The following is a 24200-nucleotide window of genomic DNA, read 5'->3' on the forward strand; positions in this document are numbered from 1 at the left end:
TTGTTCTTCCAATTGTGTGTGGGTGTGTGTGAGCATAGGTAGGGTGATGGAATTTGGGAAGTGAGATGGAGAATAAAACATTTGTTTAACTTTTGTCCTCTCATCTAAACAATGTATTTTTGCCTTGAGAGATTCTTATAACGTAGCAGTCAGTTCTGTGCTCTGCTCTTTTCAGAAAGAATGACACACTAATTTTCACTTCAAAGCCTGACAGTTTGTAAACTTGTCTTACACCATTAATTTTGGAAGCCATCTTCCAATGTCTTTCAGGGAGAAATTATCAGTCAACTGTGTTTGGTTTATGAAAATAGAAAAGCACTTCTGAAAAAATAGAAAATAAAAAGAAAGAAAATGGAGCTTTAAGTGGTTAAAAATCAAAACCCTCAATTCTAGTGCATAACATGTCAATAAAAAGTAAAAAACAATGCTCAACTTGGTGAAAAACAGAAAAATAATACCATTTAGTTCAAGACTTTTTTAAGACAAACACTATAACATATAGTTGGCAGATAAAAACATGGAATTGTTCCAGACATACCTGCAACACACACACATATACATACAAACACATAAAAAATAGTGGATGTCTACTGCTTTGTTCCAGAATTGAAAGCAACCTAACTTTTAGTAGCTATTTTTAACAGATTCTATTTTAAATTTTGGCACAGTTGTAACCTTAAAAACGATGTCATTTTCTAAACATAAGTGTAAACACATTGAAAGAAAGGAAGAATAAAACTGAAATTTTAGCATATAAAAACTTCCTGCTGTTGTTGTCTGAAATTCTTCACAATTTCATCCTTATGCTATCCCATACATGTTGCTCCTCAGCCTAAACCAATATTGGACTTCCAATACTGGCCACTTATTCCAAAGCACACACCAGGCAGAAAGTTACTTAGATATTCAAATCACCTCCACTCCCGGTTTACTTCATATTCGCCCCCAGCCTTCTCTGAAGCTTTGCATTTGAAGTGTTGCCTCCCTCTCTCTCCTTACCTGTGATTGGCCCTTTCTATGTGCCCATGATTGTTTTATATGGAATATGTTGTATAAAACCCAAATAAATCCTATGAGATACAGGTTAGTAATAAATAGGCTAGAGATGTTATGCAAAGTATACCGCCATATTTGTGTAACAGCATTTTGGTCCATCACAGATGGCATATGGTGCTGAAAATGTCATAGCACAATGCGTTACTCACTTGTTTGTGATGATGCTGGTATAAACAAACCTACGGTGCTGCCAGTTGTATAAAAGTCTAGCACATACAATTATATACTGGCAATAAACGACTATGTTACTGGTTTATGTATTTGCTGTACTATTCTTTGTATCATTATTTTAGAGTGTACTCACTCTCTCTTTCTCTCTCTCTCTCACCATTTATATATATATATATGTATATGTATATATACATATATATATATGTCCTTCAGGAGATACTCCAGAAAAAAGCATTGTTGTCATAGGAGATGACAGCCCCAGTTCTGTTATTGCCCTTGAAGACTTGTCAGTGGGACAAGATGTGGTGGTGGAAGAAAGTAATATTGATGATTCTGACCCTGTATAAACCTAGGCTAATGTGTGTATTCTTGTGTTAGATTTTAACAAAAAAAAAAAAAGTTTAAGAAAAAAGAAAAAAATTTTAAAAAAGAAAAAGCTTATACATTCAGAATATAATTTTTTTGTATAGTTGTACAATGTGTTTGTATTTCAAGCTAAGTGTTATTAGCAAAGAGTAAAAAAGTTAAAAAATAAACATTGATTAAAAAGTAACGGTAAGCTTACGTTAATATAGTATTGAAAAAATAAAAATATTCTTAACTAAATTTAGTGTAGCCTAAATGTACAGGGCTTATAAAGCCTATGGTAGTGTCCAGTTATGTCCTAGACCATCACATTTACTCACCACTCACTCACTGATTCACCCAGGCCAGCTTCCAAACCTGCAAGCTCCATTCATGGTAAGTTCCCTGTACAGGTGTGCCAAAAAACAAACAAAAAAAGCTTGATACTGTATTTCCGCTATATGTTGCCTATGTTGGGGTATGTGTACGTGTACAGATACTTATAATTGTGTTATAATTGCCTACAATATTCATTATAGTAACATGCTGTATAGGCTTGTAGCCTAGGAGCAATAGCTATATCATACAGCCTGGATATGTGGTAGGTTATACCATCTAGGTTTGTGTAAGTACACTCTAGGATGTTTGCACAACAGCGAAATTTCTTAATGTATTTCTCAGAATTTATCCTTGTTAGGTGATGCATGACTATATGTGGTTACATCATGTAGACATTTTTGTATAGAATTAAAATGCATAAATTTCAGACTTCAAATGTGATTCATCCATTGTGTGACACTGCTTCTCAAATTGGTGATTAACTGCCTATGTGATCACCTGCAAACAAAAGGTTTGAAGGTATCAATTCTAGTTTTAGTTCTGCTGCTACCTTTGGTCTTGTTTTCTAATATTGTGAGCCTCAAGATCCTTCATTAAAAATATGCCCAGTGATATTCTCTTCCATTTATTCCTGTTGTCCTATTTACCATAACTAATGGGGGTGATAACTGTTTACTTTTGCTATGGACTGAATGTATATGTTCTTTCTAAATTCATATGTTGAGATCCTAACCCCCAATGTGATGACATTAGGAGATGAGGATTTTGGGGAGGTGATTAGATTCTACCCTTATAAATGGAATTGACTGCTTTAAAAAGAGACTCCTGAGAGCTTTCTCACTCTTTTTGCCATGTGCAAACATAATGAGAGAACCACATATGAGCCAGGAACCAGGCCCTCACCAGACACTGAATCAGCCAGCGCCTTGATTCCGGCCTCCCCAGCTTTCAGAACTGTGAGAAATAAATGTTTGTTGTTTAAACCACCTATTCTATATTTTTATTATAGCAGCCCAATTGGACTAAGATGAATTGCATTGGTTAAAAGTGAGGCAGTATGCAAATAGTTTTGCCAACAGTATCTGACTTACTCTTTATAACATTAGCTTCAGGAGTTATTCATTTTATAGATAGGAATCTGATATATTACTTATTTTTGTGGCATAATTCTGAGAACTAGAGTCAGGATTCAAACTAAGATTTGTCTGAATAATGTAACTAGATTCTTACTTGTAGCTTCCCTCTGCCCTGTTACATCATTCCTAGAAAAATGAGAGTTCAGAAAGAGAAAAAAGTTTTGGAATATTCTGGAAGGCCTATAGAGAAGTAGAAATTGAATAGTGCCTCAATGGTAAGTTGTTTCATTAACCACGGAGAAAAACAAGGTGAATTTGAGTAATGGCTTATTCTCAGGAACAAGTCCTAACCTGTAAAAGAACAGATTTTAAAAGTGTCCGGAATAGAGAGAAAAAGCATAAAGCAACATAATTTTAAAATGTTTAATGTCAACTTTGGACCATACTTTTTTCTTTTCCTCTTCTCCTCCCCTATTCAAAACACTTGCAACAAGGAATCCTGCAGTATCTTCCCTATCTAAGATTTCATGCACAGTAGAAATTACAGCAGAAGTTTGTGCAATATTTACAGAATGAGGAGGTAATACTGAAATCCAGAGGAAAAAAAATAAAGAGAACGCTGTATAGAAATCAAATCTTGGGAAGCATGCAGTCTAATCTTGCTCAGAGAATGTTAACTTTATGATCTGCAAGGTTTCATCAGAAGAGAAAACTAAAAATAGAAAGTGTGGGATAAGTGAGTGGGATATATAGCTTAAAAAAAAAGAAAGAAAGAAAACTACTCACAGCTTAAAGGTTTAGAAAACTCTCTCTGCCACAGGTCTGAAAGAATAAATTACATCAAGAGCTGTTTTACTGTTTTCTTTATTTTGGGGGAGTGCAATGCGGATTGATTTGGAGTGACCTGTATTTAAAAGCCTTGACATTCTTGGAAACTGAACAGTTCTATTGCAGTGTGCACAGTGACATCGCTCTTCTCCTCCTCCTCCTCCTCCTCCTTGCCGCAGCACAAAGCAGTAACTTTTATACAATCTGACTTCTCAACTCCTGTCTTCTTATTTTCTCAACACAACAGGGCAGCCATCTATCCTGTTCTTGTTCCATATGACCTTCCGGGGATCTCTGGGTTTCGTTTTTCTGGCTTCATTTTTTCTCTACTTTGAGAGTTTAAATGTATGGAGGTGGAGCTGGGAAAGCAGAAACCGAGGCTGAAAAGGGAAACATAAATTCTGCAGTACCACCAATTGTCCATTAGTGATATTCATGCCTATAACATGATCCAGTAGGAACACGGCTAGCACAATTCCAAAGTACACGTTGCAGTATTTGTTGAAATACGCACACATACACGTAGAGTCCCTCACACTGAAAAACTTTGTTCAATTCAGATGTAAGCAACATTCCCTTGGATTGTGAAAAGCCAGTTGTTGAAGTCGAAGAACACGGAATAACAAGAATGTTTACCAGAAGAAGGAGAAGAAAAAAGGAGAGAGAGAGGATTAAATGCTCACTTAGATGCCCACTCCACATCTGAGGTAAGGACTACCCAAAAGAACTCTGGCAGAGTTAAGTCAAATCGTGACTGAGTAATATGTATTAGGCACTGCTTCCTGAAGTCCTAGAAAGCTCTCTTCAGATAGAACGCCACGTTCTCATTCCACTCAGTTAATGGCCTTGCCTCATATTTCAGGAAGAAAATACGATTTTTTTCTAAATTACAGTCATATGGTCTCATGGACAAATCTATTCTACTCTTATCTGCATCCTTCTCTCTCTCTCTCTCTCTCTCGCTGTTATATTCAAGGAAGTGCCACTCCTCCAAATACCACTCTCACTTTATGTCCTAGATCTAAATCTCACAAATATTTTTACTTCTCTGAAAAATAACAGATTTTCAGATGAAATCTTTTCTTTATCCTATGTTTCTCTCTCTACCAGATTATTCATACGAAGTTTTCCAGCCTCATGATGTCCAACACGGTGGCCCCAAAATACATGGGGCTATTTAGAACTTGAAATGTGTCTAGTTCGAACTGACATAAACTGAACTGTAAAATACACGACGAATCAAAGACTTAGTGACAAATAAAGTAAAATATCTGATTAATAATTTTTTTATTTTGACACATTTTTAAATGATAACATTTTGAATATATTTGGTCAAATATATCTCTATCTCTATCTATCTATCTATCTATCTATCTATCTATCTATCTATCTATCTATCTATTTTTTAGATGGAGTCTTGCTCTGTCACCAGGCTGCAGTGCAATGGCACGATCTCAGCTCACTGCAATCTCTGCCTCCTGGGTTCAAACGATTCTCCTGCCTCAGCCACCTGAGTAGCTGGGACTATAGACAAGTGCCACCATGCCCAGCTAATTTTTGTATTTTAATAGAGACGGGGTTTCACCTTGTCCAGGATAGTCTCAATCTCTTGACCACGTGATCTTGCCCGCCTCGGCCTCCCAGAGTGTTGGGATTACAGGCATGAGCCACAGCGCCTAGCCAATAACATATATTTAAAAAATCAATTTTAGTGGTTTCTATTGCTTTTCAAATGTGCCTTTAAGGCATTTAAGTGTACATATGCCTGTTTTTTTTTGGTTTGTCTTTTTGATTGCTTTTTATTGGCCTTTAATTTAATCATCCTTTAAAAGCTTCCTGAGAACACTTGAAAAATTTTCTGATTCCTTGTATGTCTAGCCATGTCCTCATGTGTTGACTATTTGTCCTAAGTTCTATTTCTCTGGCTATCTAAAAAACTTCTCCAAGAGATAGACCCTGTTCCTTCTGCATGCTGAGAAAGGTCTGTATCCTATAGACTTTCAAAGTTAACTATTTAGGCAATAACTCCTCATGTAATTTGAGACAACTCTACTGTATCCAGTTTCTTAATGGACATGTTTACTTGAAGGATATTTCATAGACATTTTAAAACTAGAATTATTGATACACACATGAGCCCACATATGTAAACACACAAAGATTTGTTTGTCCCTGTGTCTTCTCATACTAAACGATGTTATGAAACATGAAGTTGTTCAGATCTGAAAAGTAAGATTTTTCCTTGATTCCTTTCTATAGAAAATATATCTGAAAGCTCTAGTTTTTCTGCCTCCAAACTATATGTATTTCCAATCTGACCATTTATCTCCATTTCTAGAGCAATCAGTTTTGTCCAGGTAACGATGCCCAGGACTGCTTTCTAACTGGACTTCCTGTTTTTGCTCTTGCTCCTCTTCAATCTATTCCCTACAGCCAGGAGAGAAAGTAGATGATCGACCATATAGTCTAATATTAAAAATCTTCAGCTTCACTTAGATTAAGCACAAACTCCCAAATGTGACTTATATGACTTTTCATGATATGGCAACATCCAGCCTCTGCAATCTTTGCTTTTATCACTTCCCACCTTGCAAACTCTGCTCTAATCCCTCCTGGAAATCAATCACTCTAGCCCCTGCTCAAAGCCACCAAGCTCTTTCCTGCCTCTGCATTTCTACCTCTGCTGTACTCTAGGCTCTGCCCTAAACCTTTGCATGACTAGGTGTTTTACAATTTCAGGACTTCGCTTCGAAGTCCCCTGCTCAAAGAGGTCTTCCTTAGCTCACTGCACAGCCTAACATAGCTCAAGCTACTGAAACATTATTTCTTTACTTCCTACCACAGAGCTCTGTTTTTTTTCTTTATAGTAGTTCTCACAAATAACTTCTTTATTTATACTTACTTATTCATTGTATGACATCTTTCCCATAATGTTAGAGCTGAAATGGCAAAGATCATATTGTCTTGTAGACCACTGTCTTCTGATCCATACAGAAAGCTTGACACATGAAAAGTGTTCAATAAACATGGACTGAATAAATAAAATTAATGTCTATGGGCTTCCAGGAACCTATTTATCATATAAATTCAAATTTTATAATTATTGGTGAAATATGTTAGATGACATCATATTTTGAAGCTTCTTTTGAATAGTAGGAAAACCAAAGGAGACACTGATTGCTTGCATTTATCATGAGTATGTTCAATGAAGTAGAGAAGGCCTGGACAAAGGGGTAAGAAGATATGTTTAGAGCATTGAGTATTTTTATAAATGTAGAAACAGGTTTTTCAATAATAAAACCACAAATTCACTGTCATTAGCAATTATTATTAAGACTTCAGGGCATCATGTGAGAGACATAGAGGAAACTGGGTATCTAATTTAATCTATCCCTATATCACTGTAGAAGCCACTCATAATATGATTGTCAGTCATTTATTTTTGTACTTGTTATCCAGCCGTGAACACACATACAAACATTCACTCACAGAAACAATGAAAATAGCATGAAAGAGGATTTTGAATAAGAAAATGTAACGCTTGTTATTCAAGCACTCTTTAGAAATTCAATATAAAGAAATAAATAACCAACTTGAAGAATTTGGCTAGACAAGAGTAAAAGAGGAGGAAAATTGGTCTTTGGTGGTGTGTGGAAGCTATATGTCATAGCTTCAACTCATATCAAAGACAGGAAAGTAATTAATAAAGGATGTGCTGTAGAAATAAGATTGAATGTGTGCTCAACAGAAATAAATGTCAGTTTTGCTTGATGACACTGTCCATTGAGAAACAGAAATTGGAAATTGGTAATCCTATATTATAAATCTCGTGGAATATCTCTATTTTTATATAAAATTTCAACCAGCAAGTTTTATTCAGAAGTTGAACTTTCCTGTAGCTAATCTAAAGGAGTCACTGATTTCAATGAATTGCTAAAGTGTTAGTGCAGCTATTGTTAAAAACGTGTAAAATGTCTTCGAACTATAGAATTTGCTGTTTGAGTCTAATTCTAAGCTCCTTTAAAAATGTTCTTTCTTTCCTCTCAGTTGAAACTTGAATGGAGGTGGGTGGAGAAAGACATGTCAGGTATTAGGATTCTGATTTTGCAAATTTCTTTAAGAATTGTGATTTGGTTGTTCAGAAAAATCAGCACAAATGAGGTAATTTCTTTAAAATAAAAGTTATATGGGTGCAATTTGCATTTCGTTAATCTGGTCTTTAAAAGTTACCTTCCCCCCTCTTTCCAAACTGTCATATCACACCATCATGTTATAAAAATGTTATCTCTTATTAAGTATTGCAGAACTTCATAGTTAGAAGAGGAAATAGAGTTACTTTCGTCAAACATTCTCATTTTGCAAATGTGAATATAGAGGCTAGAGAGCTTAAACGGGTTGCAAAGACTCAGCTCACTCAGTGTTAGTGCCAGGCCTAATCTGCAGTTATATCTGGGAGTGACCTCACAAACCATAAAGGAGTCCAGTGGAATAGGTGTAGGACAATAGGGAGTGTTGGATTCAATGGAAAGTGCATGCCCATATTTGTGAACTGACCATGTAAACAAATATATTATGTCTGCAGGAAGTTTGGTGCACAACTTTGAGTCCTGTGAACGTGATATACCATATTGACTCTCTACATTAGCTCCTTTGGCATCTATGCTAAAAAATGATCAGACGATGTCTTTCATTCAATGACTGCCAAATTGTTGATTTATATTTCTTTGGTGCCAACTCATTTTAGCTCAGAGAAAATATACCTTTATAACATGAACTAAAGCGAGAAGCTTAAGGATATTAGTGAACAGACACTTCCCTTTGGAAACTTCTAGGAACTTACTTTGTTTGCAGCAAAGATTTTTTTTATTATATGCTTTATTATCATTTAAATAAAAATGATAATTAAAATTGAGTTAATCTTATATGTTACTCAACAGCCAGAATAATTTTTGTAAATACTGTTTTTCAAAATATTCTCAAGTTTAACATGTTTTCTTTCTCTTCCCTAAGACTTGCCTGCCTGTCTTTTTGGGCTATCAATAATTTCTCTCTACCTAAGAAAGCAATTTTTATTGCTCCTCATTAACAGGTCTCCACTTCAGTCTGATCGATCTCTTTCTTGCATGCTCCCCTCAATAGGTTTATTATCAATCTTGAGCCATAATTTCAATGTTTCCTCCAGCTTAGAGAACTACCTGGGGTATCCCATCAAAGACAGCTTCTTCAAGAAGGCTTATTCCAAGACCTATCCTATTTTAGTCTGTTCAGGCTTCTATAAAAAAATACTATAAATTGGATAGCTTGTAAATGACAGAAATTTATTTTTCATAGTTCTTATGGCTGGGAAGTCCAAGATCAATACAGATTCAATGTCTGGTGAAGGCCTGCTTTCTGACTTAATAAACAATGGCTTCTTGCTGTGTTCTCACACAGTGGAAGGGGTTAGTGAGGTCTCTTTTGAGTATCTTTTGTAAGGCTACTGTCCAGTTCCTGAGAGCTCTACCCTCATGACCTAATAAACTCCCAAATTCCCTGCCTCCTAATACCATCACTTCGAGGGTTAGGATCTCATCATATGAAATTTGGGGGGACACGAACATTCAGAACATGACACATTCTTTGTGAAACCTGCAGGTGCTCTCTGGAGTATGCATCCTCATGCTAGCTTCTGCAGAATGGCCTTTTCACCCATCTATATCACAGTGTTTAGAACTCTTCTTGTTTTCATTTTTTGGAAAAATTATTGAAGACAGAATACATGTCTTCTGTTCTCTGTGTATTTTCCGTATTGCCTCATCTATTTATTCACACTTGGTCAAGTTTCAACAAAGAAAACTAATCAATCTTACAAAAAAAAAAAAAACTTAGAGCACAAAGACATTCAAAAGGGAAACACATAGAACGTCATTCTTTCTGCAGCTTGGAAAGAAGCAAAGGCCATATAGATGAGGTAACTGGCTCAAGCTGACACGACTGGATGTACAATTGGAATTAGAAACAAGTCTCCTGAACCGCAGACCAACACTCATTTCACTATCTACTACCACACTCACAATGCTCAGAGATCATTAAGAAGAGAAGAAAGAGTAACATGCCTTTAAGAGTTGATGTACATTTCTGTCTGGATACAAGACACCCAGGCTAGACATCCAGAATGTCAGCTCTTAGCTAGTTCAAAACAATACCACCTGAAACAAAGCAACAGGAGGCGAAGAAAGCTGTCAAGTCCCAATTTGCAGTTTCTAGCAAAGATCACAGGAAAAAATAGACTCCAGATTCAACTTGTCTTTATTTCAACTCCTCAAGAGCTCAGCACCAGCTAACTGCTGGAATTCTACACAAGCCTGTTGACCAGCTTTATGCTTGCTTCTCCTCCTGACTGGTTACCCAATTAGTTCCTTGTTAACCACACACCTGCAGTGTCTTTCCCCTCAGGCTCTGCTCCTCTCTGTGTAGCTTTTAACCCCTTCTGTACACATTGTTTAAAACACTATTAAGGTGATTAAGGTGCCCCCATGGATGCCTGACAGAATTGTTGGTGCCCTCTTGGTTGCCAAAGTAATTAGCTTACAGGGACATCTCATCTAATATAACTGCAAAATCCGAAAAAGATCAAACTTCCCTGCCTGTGCAAGCTGCTGGGGCACCAGGAATGCAAACGCTATTCGTCCAGGTAATCAGGTAACATGGCAACACAGAGAATGTCAGAAGGAAGATATCAAAAAATTTTAGTCTGAGGGAAGACAAGAAAAACAATTGTCTTATCAAATCTTTCTGAGCCCCAGAAAGAAAATCCCCTGGGAAGCCAAAAGGAGAATGATGAGTCAAGGAAAAACATCTTGGTGTTAGGCTGAAGACTTTTTCACAGCTGCTCATGCCTCGGTGAATTCCCAAAGCTTGGAAAGGACATATGCTTTCAGGAGGAATGTGTTAGATTGTGCACCGAGAAAGCTAAAGGAACTGATAGTAAGGAGGATAGGCTCTTTTAAGAGTACCAATTGGTCATAAAACCATGTGTCTGCTCACAGACAAACTCCTAATTTAAAAAACAGAACTAATTAGCATTAGCCCTCTTTATTCGGGTCTTCTAAAAAGTAAAACGACTCTAGATAACCTCCATTAGTGACACATTCTATGATCTGAAAATCCTCACTCATAAGAAATACATATCTTCCCATCTTCATTATTAAAGCAGAAAAACACATTAAAACTGTAAAAGGCAAAACAATCAGATTTTTAAAAAATTACAGTCTAATAAAGGCAGAGAAATTAAAAGAGGAAGCATGGTTATTTTAAATAAGAAAATATTGCATATATAATTTCAGAGTCATGTAGCCATTATAAAATAATTGGGAGAATGGAAGAGTGAAGTGCTAGAAATGCAAAAGTCTCATATCAGTTGTCCAAAAGGAGAGAAAGGTAGATTCTGAAGATTATAGCTCAAGGACCTGACATTGATAACTACTGGAATTGTATAGGTGATTACTAAATAATCTATTTGTCCATATTCAAAAAAGGAAAAACTGATAATGGAAACAAAGTATTTTCACCAAATGTGTTTTCACCAAAAAACAAACAATAACATGTTAAACTCATCTTCTGTTCCTGTTTCTGATACTGTTTTCAGACTGGAAATGCAAAAAGTTTCAGTAACAATACTTCTAGAGATCAGCAAAGTTTTTCTAATTCAATATGTCTGAAGAAAATGAAAGAAAATATGTTGACATTTTAATAAAGTCAAGGTTAGTTGGACTATGTTTCTTAAAGGATGAATGTCAATCCAAAGAGATGTCTCAGGGCTGTGTTGCTTCTTTGCACACATATGTGTCATGTGCCTGCCATGTTGCTAGAATTTGGAAAAACAGCAGTAAGCAACATCTAGATTGGCATAGACCCCTCCTGCTTCCATCGAGATTATATAAATTTGATTTATTTTTTTTAAAAGTAGATGTAGAAATAGAAGTTTCTATCATGTCCTTAGTATTTTTTGCAAAGTCAGATGAATAACTAAATCATTAGTCAGAGACTTTTGGTAGAAAAAGTTTAGGCTAGAATGATGCATCACAGGTGAGAACAAAGATAGTTGATAAGGATAAATGTAAATTTGGATATCTATTTTAAAGCTTAAATCAAGAGATATTTCTTATAGTCTTGAAATTATGGGTGACTCCAAGATCTGAGGAGGCTAGAAAGTAATTTAACTTTCAAAATAGCCAATTAAATCCTAAATAGTAAAAATAAAGGCAAAATCTAGTGTTCAAAACAAGGTAGGATTAGCTAAATTGTTTAGAAGAATTTAGGCATTTTCATTATATTTGGGGCCCTACAATTTTTAAAGAAAATAACAAGTCAAAATAAATTCAGGATAGGTAAAGCAGGGTAGTAAAATATTTGGAAATTCTGTAATATGAGAACTAGTCAAATGATTTGGAATATTTAGGTTAGAAAACTAAATTGTAGTGAACTCTTTTTCAATACAAGAATGATTTCATTGTTTTGAATAGGTCCTCAGTACAAAACTAGGATTAACTGATGGAAATTCCAAAGACACAAATGTATGTCTAACAACTATATATATATATATATATATATTCACCAAACACATAAGAAGGCATGATGTTTAATATGGAGGATACTAAAATGACCAAGTATACTTTGAATAGCAAGCTGTCAGGAATATTTTTTTAAAAAGACTTCTCAATTAAGTAGAATTTTTGCCTAAGTGATATCTAAGATCCCTTCTAATTTTCTAAATCTGAATTTATGAGATTGTAAAGGAGATATTTTCTTCTGCACATTTGACTTGAGATGAATGCTTTCTCCTGAATTACTATTCTATAACCACCAGATATGAACAGTTATTAAGTAGGAATGGTTTCTCCAATTTCTTTTGCCTTGATCTATATGGATGTTATCATCATGGAGCTCAAATTCAATAACAAGTAAGCCTAGCATCTCAATCAAGCCACATTTTACCTCTTTTACTGTACTTTGCTAAACTAAATATATTAACTTTTTCCCCATATTATGAATCTTGGTACAGATTTTTTCTAAAATAAGAAAAATCATTTCTTTGTAGTCACATTTCAGTTTTTTGGTCAATTAAGTTTGCAATTTCTTTTATTCTTCGTTTTATGTTATACTCAGAATAATTCTAAAGATGTCATGTTTTATTAGATACTAGGGTAGCCAAGGATGTCATGACACTAACTAATCCTCAGCTTTGCTGATGTTCAAATTCCAAAGCATCTCTGAATTAGTTTCTCCGGAGACTGGCTTTGTGTTTCCTTTTGCAAGATGGGAACGTCTGTCTTTAACTATGCTGGGTGGTGGAAGAGATCCTTCTGGCCTGCTCCACTCCCTATAGAAGTTACCTAGTTCCCTTTAATGTACGAGTTTCTCCAGGCTTATGAAGTACAAATACGCTTGCTTTAATTTTTTTTTCAATAGGATCTCAAGTTTCTTTTTACCCCTCCTCTGCTGAGTCAAATACCACTCGTCACTCTGTTTTTTATTTTCCACATTTTGCTGACATCACTTATCTGGAGTAATTTCCCATATTGTTCTTATTTTCCTCATAAGTTTATACCTTTTTAAAATTATCGTTGTATAGTTTTAGAAAGAAACAGATAAAAACATTTGATCTGACAGGTTAAAACAAAAGTCTCATTTTGCTTTCATTTTATTTTTGATTTGTTGTTATTGTTCATTCAACCACATAGTGCCACATATTTAAATACCTATTTTAGTTTAAAACTTTTTAACACTAAAACCAAGGAAATGACAGAAAAATAGGTCAAAATTTAGTGTCTCTCTGTTCAGGAGAAATTATATGTGAAAATATTTCTTCTTTTCTATCTTTTAATATTTTCTGCATGTAACAAATGTACTATTTTCATAAGAAAATCTAATTGAAATAATCAAAATAATTTTATTCCACTTTCTTTCTTCTTTAATTTAAATTAAAAATAATTTAAATAAAATATTCTAAAGATCCTGGGAAGAATACAGAGCATGAGGAAGCTGTCTCCCACCTAGACAACTGTACTCATTCACAGAATCTATCTAAAGTAACTATTTTGGAAGTCTGGAGTGTATTGAAGGTTTGTAACATGCAGGGGGAGTCTTGGGCTGCAAATTGTAGTTAATTTAAGTCAATTTCGGATCTTAGCACAGTAGCAGCTACTCATTCCCCATTCCCCAGCAGCTGTGCTTGTGGTCTTGGAACAGCTTGCAAGCCGCTTGCAGGAGCCACAATAAGCAAAAAGAACCCTGTCCTCCACATACTGGGGATCTGTGCTCTGGTCACTGATTGCTGCTCTTACTAAAGAGATACAGACAAAGAGATGGATATCCATTGTTGTAGCACCTCTTACCATTGTTGCAACAATTTCCTTTCTGGCTGAACTAACTTCTAAGAACTTAAAGGGCTAGTGGATTTAATCCCCTCACTTTTTCTTCTCCTAGAGCCTCACATTAAAGACTAAAATATTCAAAAGCATTTGCATATGTAGAGAAAATTAGAAAGTGATGTGCACGCCCAGGAAAAGGTGTGGGCTCAGAAAAAAACTGAGAAGATCTTAATTTTACCCCTTAGGCTACTCCCTGGTACACAGATAGCCTACAACAATAACAATAAAATAGTTTAAAAAAGTACACAAAAAAAGTGAGCCCCGGTTAAGGAGAATCTAATTTCCAAATTTACCATATTATTCTATTCAAATCTCTAGCTTTAACAACAAAAAAAATAAGGCATACATGGAAAAAGGAAAGTATGGCCCATTCAAAGGAATAAATAGATAAATAGAAACTGATCATAAAAGAGATCTGAAGACAGATCTATTAGAAAAATACTTTAAAACGTGCTCAAATAACTAAAGGAAGATGTGGAAAAAGTCAACATACAATGTGTAAACAAACTGGAAATATCAGTAAAGAGATAGAAAACTTACAAGGAAACCTAACAAAAATTCTGTAACTGAAAAGCATAATAACTGAAATTAAAAAATTATTAGATGAATTCAAAGGAAGATTTGAGCAGGCAGTCTAAAAGAATCAGCAAACTTGAAGACAGGACAATGGAAATTATTGAGTAGGAGAAAAAGAAAAAAAAAGATTGAATAAAAGTGAATAGAGCCTAAGAAACCTGTGGGACACCATCAAGCAGATCAACGTAAACATTGTGCGAGTTCGAGAAGAAGAAAGAGAAAGGGGCAGAGAGAATATTTGAAAAAATAATGGCTGAACATTTATCAATTTGATAAAAGTCATAAATACAAATATCCAAAAAGCTCAGAAAGTCCAAGATGAATTCAAAGAGACCCACCCTGGGGCACATATAATCAAGCTTTCAAAATGCAAAGACAGGCCGGTCGCAGGTTCCCAGGCCTGTAATCCCAACACTTTGGGAAGCAGAAAGGGTCAGATAACTTGAGGTCAGGTGTTTTGAGACTAGGCTGGCCAACATGGTGAAACCTCCTCTGTACTAAAAATACAAAAATTAGCCAGGGATGGTGGTGCATGCTCATAATCCCAGCTACTTGAGAGGCTGAGGCAGGAGGATCATTTGAACCCAGGAGATGGAGGTTGTAGTGAACCAAGATCATGCTGCTGCACTCCAGCCTGGGTGACAGAGCGAGACTCTGTCTCAAAAAAAAAAAAAAAAAAAAAAAAGACAAAAACAAAGAAAGAGTCTTGAAAGCAGCAAGACAGGTGACTCTTACATACAAGGATTCCTGAAAAGATTATCAGTAGATTTCTCATCAGAAATTTAGAGTATTAAAGGCAATTATTCACAGTGCTAAAACAAAACAACAACAACAAAAGTAATTGTTAACCAAGGATTCCATACCAGAAAAACTGTCCTCCAGCAGTGGGGAGAGAAGTTAAGGTATTCCCAGATAAGTAAAAGTTGAAGAAATTTGGTATCACCAGACCTGCTCTGCACAAAATTTTCAAGAGTCCTAAAGGGTAAAACGAAAGGACACCAGACAGAAATTTGAAGCTGTATGAAGAAGGAAATATGCCAATAAAGGTAAATAAATGAAAAATTCTGAAAGCCAGTATTATTATAACAGCGGTTTGTAACTCTACTTTTTAATTTTGGATGAATTAGGAGACTAACACATTTTTTAAAAAACACAATTATTAGTTTGAAAACTAATATTATTGTAATTTTGATTTGAAAATATATACTTTTTTACATCATGTAAGAGCCTATTAAAATATGTAAAAATAGAAAAGGAAAAATAGAAAAAGGAGATTAACACATATGAAAGAATTATTAGTACTTTTGAGGGGCATACAGTTTATAACATGTAATTTTGTCACATCAACAACTGAAAAGAATGAGGATCAAACTGTGAAGAAGCAGAGTTTTCACATGTTATTGAATTTAAGCTCTTATAAATTCAAATATAGTACTATAACTTTAGGATGCTAAATATAATCTCCATGGTAACTACAAAAAATAGCTACAGAGTATACACAAAAGAAAAATGAGAAAATAATTTAAACATTGTTTTAAGTACACACATACAAAAGAGGAGAGTGTGACAGGAAACAAGGGATAAGAAAGCTATAATGCATATAAAAAACAAATTGCAAATGATGAAATAAATTCATTCTTATTAATAACCACTTTAAATGTAAATGGATTAAATTTTTCAATGAAAAGTCAAAATTAGCAGAATGGATTAAAAATACATGATGCACATATGTGCTGTTTATAAGAGACTCACTTTAAGTTACAGACAAATGGATTGAAACTGAAAGGATGGAAAAAAATACACTCTATGCAAATAGTAATCAAAAGAGAGAAAGAATGGCTATCCTAGAATTAGATAAAATAGACTTTAAGTCAAAAAAGATGTAAAAAGCCAAAAAAGGAAATTATATATTAATGAAAATTTTAACACAGCAAGCAAATATAGCAATTATAAACATTTAGATACCTATAATAGACCATTGAAATATATAAAGCAAAAACTGACAGAATTGAAGAGATAGAGAGTTCTACAATAACAGTTGGTAAATTCCATAGCCCACTCTCAGTAATGGACAGAAACAAAGAGATAGAAAATAAATAAAATAATAGAGGACTTAAAAATTATAATATGCCAACTAGATCTAGCAGACACATACAGAACATTCTGCTAAAAAATAATAGATAGCCACTGTGGAAAATAACATACCAGGTACCTCCCAAAATTGGAAATAGAATTTCCATCTGATCCAGTACTTCTACTTGTGGGTATATTCCCCCCAAAATTGAAAGCAAGGTATCAACGATATATTTGTGCACCTTTATTTATGACAACATTATTCAAAACAGCTAAAATGTGGAAACAACCCAAGTGTTCATAGATGGGTAAATAGATAAATAAATGTGGTATATGCATACAATAGAGTATAATTCAGCCTTTTTTTTAAAAAAAAAGAAGAAAATTCTGGCATATGCTACAACATGGATGAAACTTGGGAACATTACGCTAAGTAAAATAAGCCAAGTCACATAAAGACAAATACTGGGTGAGTCCACTTATATGAGCTAGTTAGTGTAGTCAAAATCATAAAGACAGAAAGTAAATGGTGTTTTCTAGGGATCAGAGGCAGGATATTGAGGAATTGTTGTTTAATAAGTATAGAGTTTCAGTTTTACAAAATGGAGAGTTACAGAGGTGGATGGTAACATATTATGAATGTATTTAATATCATTGAACTGTACACCTAAACAGATCATGATAGTAAATTGTGTGTTATGTGTGTTTTACCACAAAAATGAAGGAAAATTTTTTTAAAACCTAATAAAATTAATTGTCATAGTTTTTATATAAAAAAACAGAGCACACTTTTACATTAAAAGTGTTAAGAAAAATTTCTTATCAAATAAAACAGTGTGAGTCTTATGGAGTGAAAATATATTGGGAATAAGGTGTTGAAACAATATAAATTAAAGTGATTAAAATCTAGTATTGGGTGCCATGATGTTTATTTCTTTTATGGGAATTTGTTATAAGCTTTAGTGCTAAGATATTGCCTTCAAGGTCATGGAGGTATGAAGTTAAGGCCTGGCAAGCTCTGCTACAATGACTTGGACTGGAAAGAGTTAAGATTCACACCCTAACTTCTAGATTTTGGTGTGAGGGTCCCCCTTGAGGGTTGTGAACACCATGCTCCACATGTGTTTAAATGTTCATCATAATAATCCCTGGATTTGTCCTTGGTGGGGGCTGGAGGCAGTGGGATCCCAGGGGAGGATTATTGTTAGCACTGTCATTTAAAAACAGAGTAAACAAATAACAACAAATTCACTATAGGGAATGCACTGTCTTGAGCTTCGAGATAGGGGGATTCAAATGGGATTTTCAAAATTATATTGCTGGTTTTGCTAACAAAACAGATGTGTGTTAAAAAAAATGTATAAGTTGCTGAATGTCGTTCCCTAAAGCTGCTCCCCCTGCCCACCACACTCACCAAAAATGAGTAGCTTAATACACAGAACACATTTTTATGACATTTTTACGATTTTTGCCAGTTCAAGTGCATTTCATCTTCTTTGATCACATTTTGTTTGACTTTATCTCATTACAGACCCCTTAGATTTTCCTTGAGCTTAGGTCATTAACCCTTTGGATATACATTTTTAGTATGCCCTAGCAATATTTAATATATTTAAACAGGTAATTTGAATTTCTGTGACTAAATTTATCTCTCACTATACATATATATAGTTACGTCCTATATAGACTTAAACTTTCTCTTTTCCCAACTTCCATTAAGAGACTGATACTTCATTAAGCAGTTTTCCAAGGCCATTTGTTGATTTTTAAAATCCTGTTTATAAAACACATTCATACTTACAGTAGAGAATTTAGAAAATGCAGCTAATTACATATAAATAAAAACTATATAATCTTTCCACTTTCAAAAATTCACTGTTACTATATTCAGTAATTAAGTGATCTTATTTTCCCCATATGTAGACAACTTATTATTGCTGTTGTTCTAAAAATTTAGACTCCCTTCCTATGAAATTTCATATCTTGATTTTTAAAAATATATATACGGTCCTTTATTAAAAAAAGTATTATCCAACATATTAAGGGCTATCATTTAACCTCATGTTTGAACAGCATAATTTTAATGTAAATATTTAATTATTCTTTATGTAGATGATTCATAACGTACTTAATTATCTTCCAATTTCTGAGCATTTAGATTATTTCTTTTTTCACCGTGTTCGTGTTTAGGTTGATATGTTTGCATGTGTTTTTATAGAGAGATGGAGACAGCGAGGCAGACAGAGACAGAGACATGGAAAGAACTCAAACAAAATATCATGGAAATAAATGAAGAGCAACCAAATGTTATTTATTCAGAGCTTGCTATAGCAAGAGAGTCAGTCATTGTTACTTGTGTTTTGGCAGAAATTGAAAGACAGGCAGAGGATTGGTAAAGCTTTATAGCGAACAAAAGGGAAGCTTCAGTTCTGCTCTAACAGAGATGCTTAGTATGGGGAAGCTGTAGGTTGGCTAAGTAGAAGCAGCACATGCTATGTCACTGGTTAGGGGGTACATATCTGGCTTTCTCTGACTGGTCCTAAGTTGGAAGTGGAGATAAAAAATTAGGGAAGCAGTTCGTTATTAAACAAGTCCTGGCTATTTCGGAGTGATGGTTAAAAAAGTTATTGTTTGGCTTACTGGATTGGTGCTGAAATAGCAGTATGATTTCCTACAATTGTGGCTTCCTGGTTGGTTATTGTAGATAAGGGGTTCCTGCAGGTTGTGGGTCAGAGTTCTACTTTTACATATGATCAGGCTATTCTCTGTTTGGATATTCAGTCTCTCAATATACACAATCTTTTATAATACTTTTAACAGACATGGTATATTTACATAAATTGCCTATATCCTGGTCCAATGTAAAAGTCTCAATACTTTTTAATTGATATTACACAGACCTTATCAAGTGATCACAACGCAGTAAATTAGAAATCAACATAAAACCAACATAAAAAAAGCAAAGTAGAAAAGAAGAAGAATGAGGAGGGAAAAGTTTGTTTAAAAAAGAAAAGAATAACAAAGCAAACTAGATCCATAACAACCACAAATTCTCTACACCTTTAGAAAGTGATTAACATTCTTCTAAATAGAACAAAATTAAAATTAAATTTTAATTACTTAGATAGAATGGAAGTGCAACATATCAAAACCCATAGAATCTAGATAAAGCAATACTTGGAGAAAATTTTGCAGTCCTTTAAATATACATTAAATAGGGTTTCCATGAACACCCGTGCACCTGAACACCTGTGATATTTTTCAGACTTATTTGGATATCTTCAAATGTCTAGATAAATTTCAAGAATGGTTTCAAGAATAATATAAAGAATTCTTGAATATGCCTTATTCAGATTCACAATTTTTAAAATTTTGCCACTTTTTTTAATCCTTCTATCATTATATATAGACATAGATATAACATATAGTACTTTTTGTTTGTTCGTTTGTTTTATTTTCTTTCAGACAGAGTCTCACTCTGTTGCCCAGACTGGAGTGCAGTGGCATGATCTCGGCCCACTGCAACCTCCACCTCTAGGGTTCAAGCAATTCTCCTGCCTCAGTCTCCCAAGTAGGTAAGATTACAGTCATGTGCCACCATGCCCTGCTAATTTTTGTATTTTTGGTAGAGTCGGGGCTTCACCATGTCGGCCAGACTGGTCTCAAACTCTTGACTTCAAGTGCTCTTCCTGCCTCCACCTCCCAAAATGTTGGGATTACAGGCACGAGCCGCAGTGACCAGCCAAGATATAAATTTATTTATTGATTTTTCTACACCCTTTCAGTGACAATTGCATACATTACGCTTTCTAACCATAAATTCTTCAGAGCACATTTTCTACAAACAATTAAATGACCATAGTGCAGTTAATACATTCAGGAATTTTAATATTGATAAAGGAATATTACTCAGTCTAGACTCCGTATTCCAATTTCACAAACTGTTTCAATAGTATTCTTCATGCCAACTTTTTCCCCAAGATCCAATTCAGGTTGCATATTGCATTTAGAAACCATAATGACTCACTGGGACTCTTAACTGGAACAGTTTTTCAATTTTTCTTTGTCTTTCATGAAATAGACACTTTTGAAAAGCATAAACAGCCTACTTAGTTTGTAGACATTCCCTCACTTGTGTTCCCTCACAATTAGATTCAGGTTACTCATTCTTGGCACAAATACTACATAAAGTTATGCTGCCTCAGTTCATCAATCAGGGATGTTGGTGTGTCCCATTATTAGTCACATTAACTTTGATGATTTGTTTAAAGTGTGCCAAGTTTGTTCATTTTAAAGTTACTGCTTTTCTCTTTGAATGAACGCATATTGAGAGCCTCTCTAAGTATCATGTTCATCATAAAATGTTTGCATTTATTAATAATTTTCATCTGAATCATTATGTCTGTGATAATTATAAAGTGGTGATGTTCCAAATCCATTTTGTCTTCCCCACTTATTAATAAGCATTCTACTATAAAGAAGTGTTCTTTTCATCCCATTTATTTACTTATGTTTGCATTTCTTATCTGTAAGGACTCACAAGTTTTTGTTTTATTTATTTATTTTTATTTTTATTTTTTTATTTTTTTTTGAGGTGGAGTCTTGCTCTGTCGCCCGGGCTGGAGTGCAATGGCGTGATCTCCGTTCACTGCAAGCTCCGCCTCCCAGGTTCACGCCATTCTCCTGCCTCAGCCTCCCGAGTAGCTGGGACTACATGCGCCCGCCGCCACGCCCGGCTAATTTTTTGAATTTTTAGTAGAGATGGGGTTTCACCGTGTTAGCCAGGATGAGGACTCACAAGTTTTTATTTAATATACATATATAAAATTTTGACAATGTATTTTAAGCCTTCTTTGGGTAACCTTCTTGGAAGTAGAGATTCTTGAAGTAAGTTTGTGACAGTCAGCCAAGTTTCATTCTAGAAAAGCAAAATTTGGAACTCCCGCCACCTGTGTATTAAAATGCTTATCTAATCACTAGCTGTATTTTCAGGTGATTGAACGTTGTCAATATGATGGGTGAAATGTGGACACGGACTCTTGTGATTTCACAGTTTGTGTTTACTAATAAGCTTATGAGTTTATTTCCTATTTATATTGGTTGGCTCTCCTGTTTTGGTTTTTGCTGTTGCTTTTGTTTGTAATGTTGATATTTTTCTTACTGAATTTTTTAAGGATACATACTTTGACATACAATTGTCCTTAAAATATCTTCCCTGCCAATTATAACTGTCCTGCAAATATTTACAAAAGTCCCTGCGGCTCTGCAGGGACTCTTCTCCAGTGCAGGAAATTTCTCTCATCTTACTTTTTGAAAATTATCAGGGGTATGGTCAGCCTCTCCCTCACCTATCTGAAACCTAAGCCCCTGGCTTCTCATTTATTTTTTGTAGCCTGATGTCCTGTGGAGACCAATGCCTCTGTAGGACTGACATCTAGCGGTTTATTTCTGTTTTATCCATGAATACTGTACGTCAAGTTAGCTTTAACTCTATGTTCTGGTCTTAGCGTAAGTCTTGTTTTAAGCCTCATTTTCCATATAGACACAATAGCCTTGGCTTCTGCTTGTCTTGGAGGAAGATTTTGACAAGCAGAAGATATATTTGAAAGAATATAGATTGCAAAGGCCTTTAAATTCCCAACTTGTATGTGTTCCATCTAGCTTAGCAGTCCTCAGGGTGTGGCCCAGGCTCTTCTGGGGATTCCAAAGGTCCTTTCAGAAAGTCAGCAAGGTCAAAACTATTTTCATAATAAAACTAAGACATCATTTGTCTTTTTAACTCACATTTTTCTGATGAGCCTATGGTGGAGTTTTCCAAAGGCTACATGATTTGTGATACTGCATCAGATTAAAGGCAGATACACACATGAGAACCTAGCTATCTTCTATTCAATCAGTCATCAAATAAATTTTCAAAAATTCAAAGCAATAATACTATTTGACATAGTTTGGATATATGTCCCTGCCCAAATCTCATTTTGAATTGTAGTCCCAAAGGTTGGAATTGGGGCCTGGTAGGAAATGTTTGGATTATGGGAGCAAATCCTGCATGACTTGGTCCTGTCTCTGTAATAGTGAGTTCTTCTGAGATATGGTCACTTAAAAGTGTGTGACACCTCCCCCGCAAGTCTCTCTTGCTTGCTCCTGCTTTTGCTGTGTGACTTGCATGATCCCATTTAACCTTCCTCCATGATCGTAAGCTTCCTGAGGCCTCTCTGGAAGCTGAGCAGATGCCACCTAAAGCCTGCAGAACCATGAGCTAATTAAAAGTCTTTTCTTTATAAATTACCCAGCCTCAGATATTTCTTTATAGCAAAGCAAAAATGGCCTAAGAAACTATTTCTTCTATTTCTTCTAACATGATTTTTTAAATAATTATTTTCAGAAAAATATGCTACTGACATTAACATTTAATTGGTTATTTTACATTTTTCTTTAAAATAAATTAATGGCTGGGTGCAGTGGGTCACACCTGTAATACAGAACTTAGGGAAGCTGAGGAGGGAGCAGAGCTTCAGCCCAGGAGCTCAAGACCTGCCTGGGCAAAACAGCAAGACCCCATTTTCCACAAAAAGAGAAAAAGACAAAAATAAAATAAATTAACAAATATTTAATTTTTTCTCAACATTACTTTCTGATAGATAAAACCCACATGAACAAAAGCAACAACAAGTAACAATTTTAAAATTAACAAAAAAAATTATGCTGCCTCTCTGGTGGAAAGCCATTAATGACTATACTGTATATAGAAATTTATTTTAATGGCCAGAACTCTATACTGCATGTGTTTGACTCATAACTGCGTGACCAACCTCTACCCAACCTACTTTCTTTCACTTCAAAGGTGTTATTGACATGACCTTCTTTCAGTTGCTCTAAGGTATCAATTTTTTTTCCAACAATTGGCCTTCACAGATATTGCTCCCTTAAATTCACATTAATGCCTTATCAGGCTGTGTTGTATTATCTCATCTCTTAGGTCTCCTTGAAAAACACTTCCTTGGAGATACCATTCCTGTATTACTCCTTGTCCAATCTTTAATAACTCTCTCATTCTCTTTTCTAGCACCTTGTCTTTTTTCCATATAGAATTTATTAGTATAATAAGCATAGCAGAGTACAAAAGGGCTTGAGCTAAATTAGCTCCTGGCCATGGCAGGCAGATACTCCCCAGCAAGAGTCAGTTGTAGAGTTCACTTCACTTTCTGGTTTCCCATTCTCTTCCCAAACACTTAGGAACACTAATTTTCTTGTCATTTCCATGATAGATTCCAAATTTCACATTTTAAATAAAATTTCTAAAATTTTATTTATTTTTAATGGA

This window comes from Gorilla gorilla, chromosome 17 (assembly GCF_029281585.2).
Source record: "Gorilla gorilla gorilla isolate KB3781 chromosome 17, NHGRI_mGorGor1-v2.1_pri, whole genome shotgun sequence".
In the NCBI taxonomy this organism is placed as follows: Eukaryota; Metazoa; Chordata; class Mammalia; order Primates; family Hominidae; genus Gorilla; species Gorilla gorilla.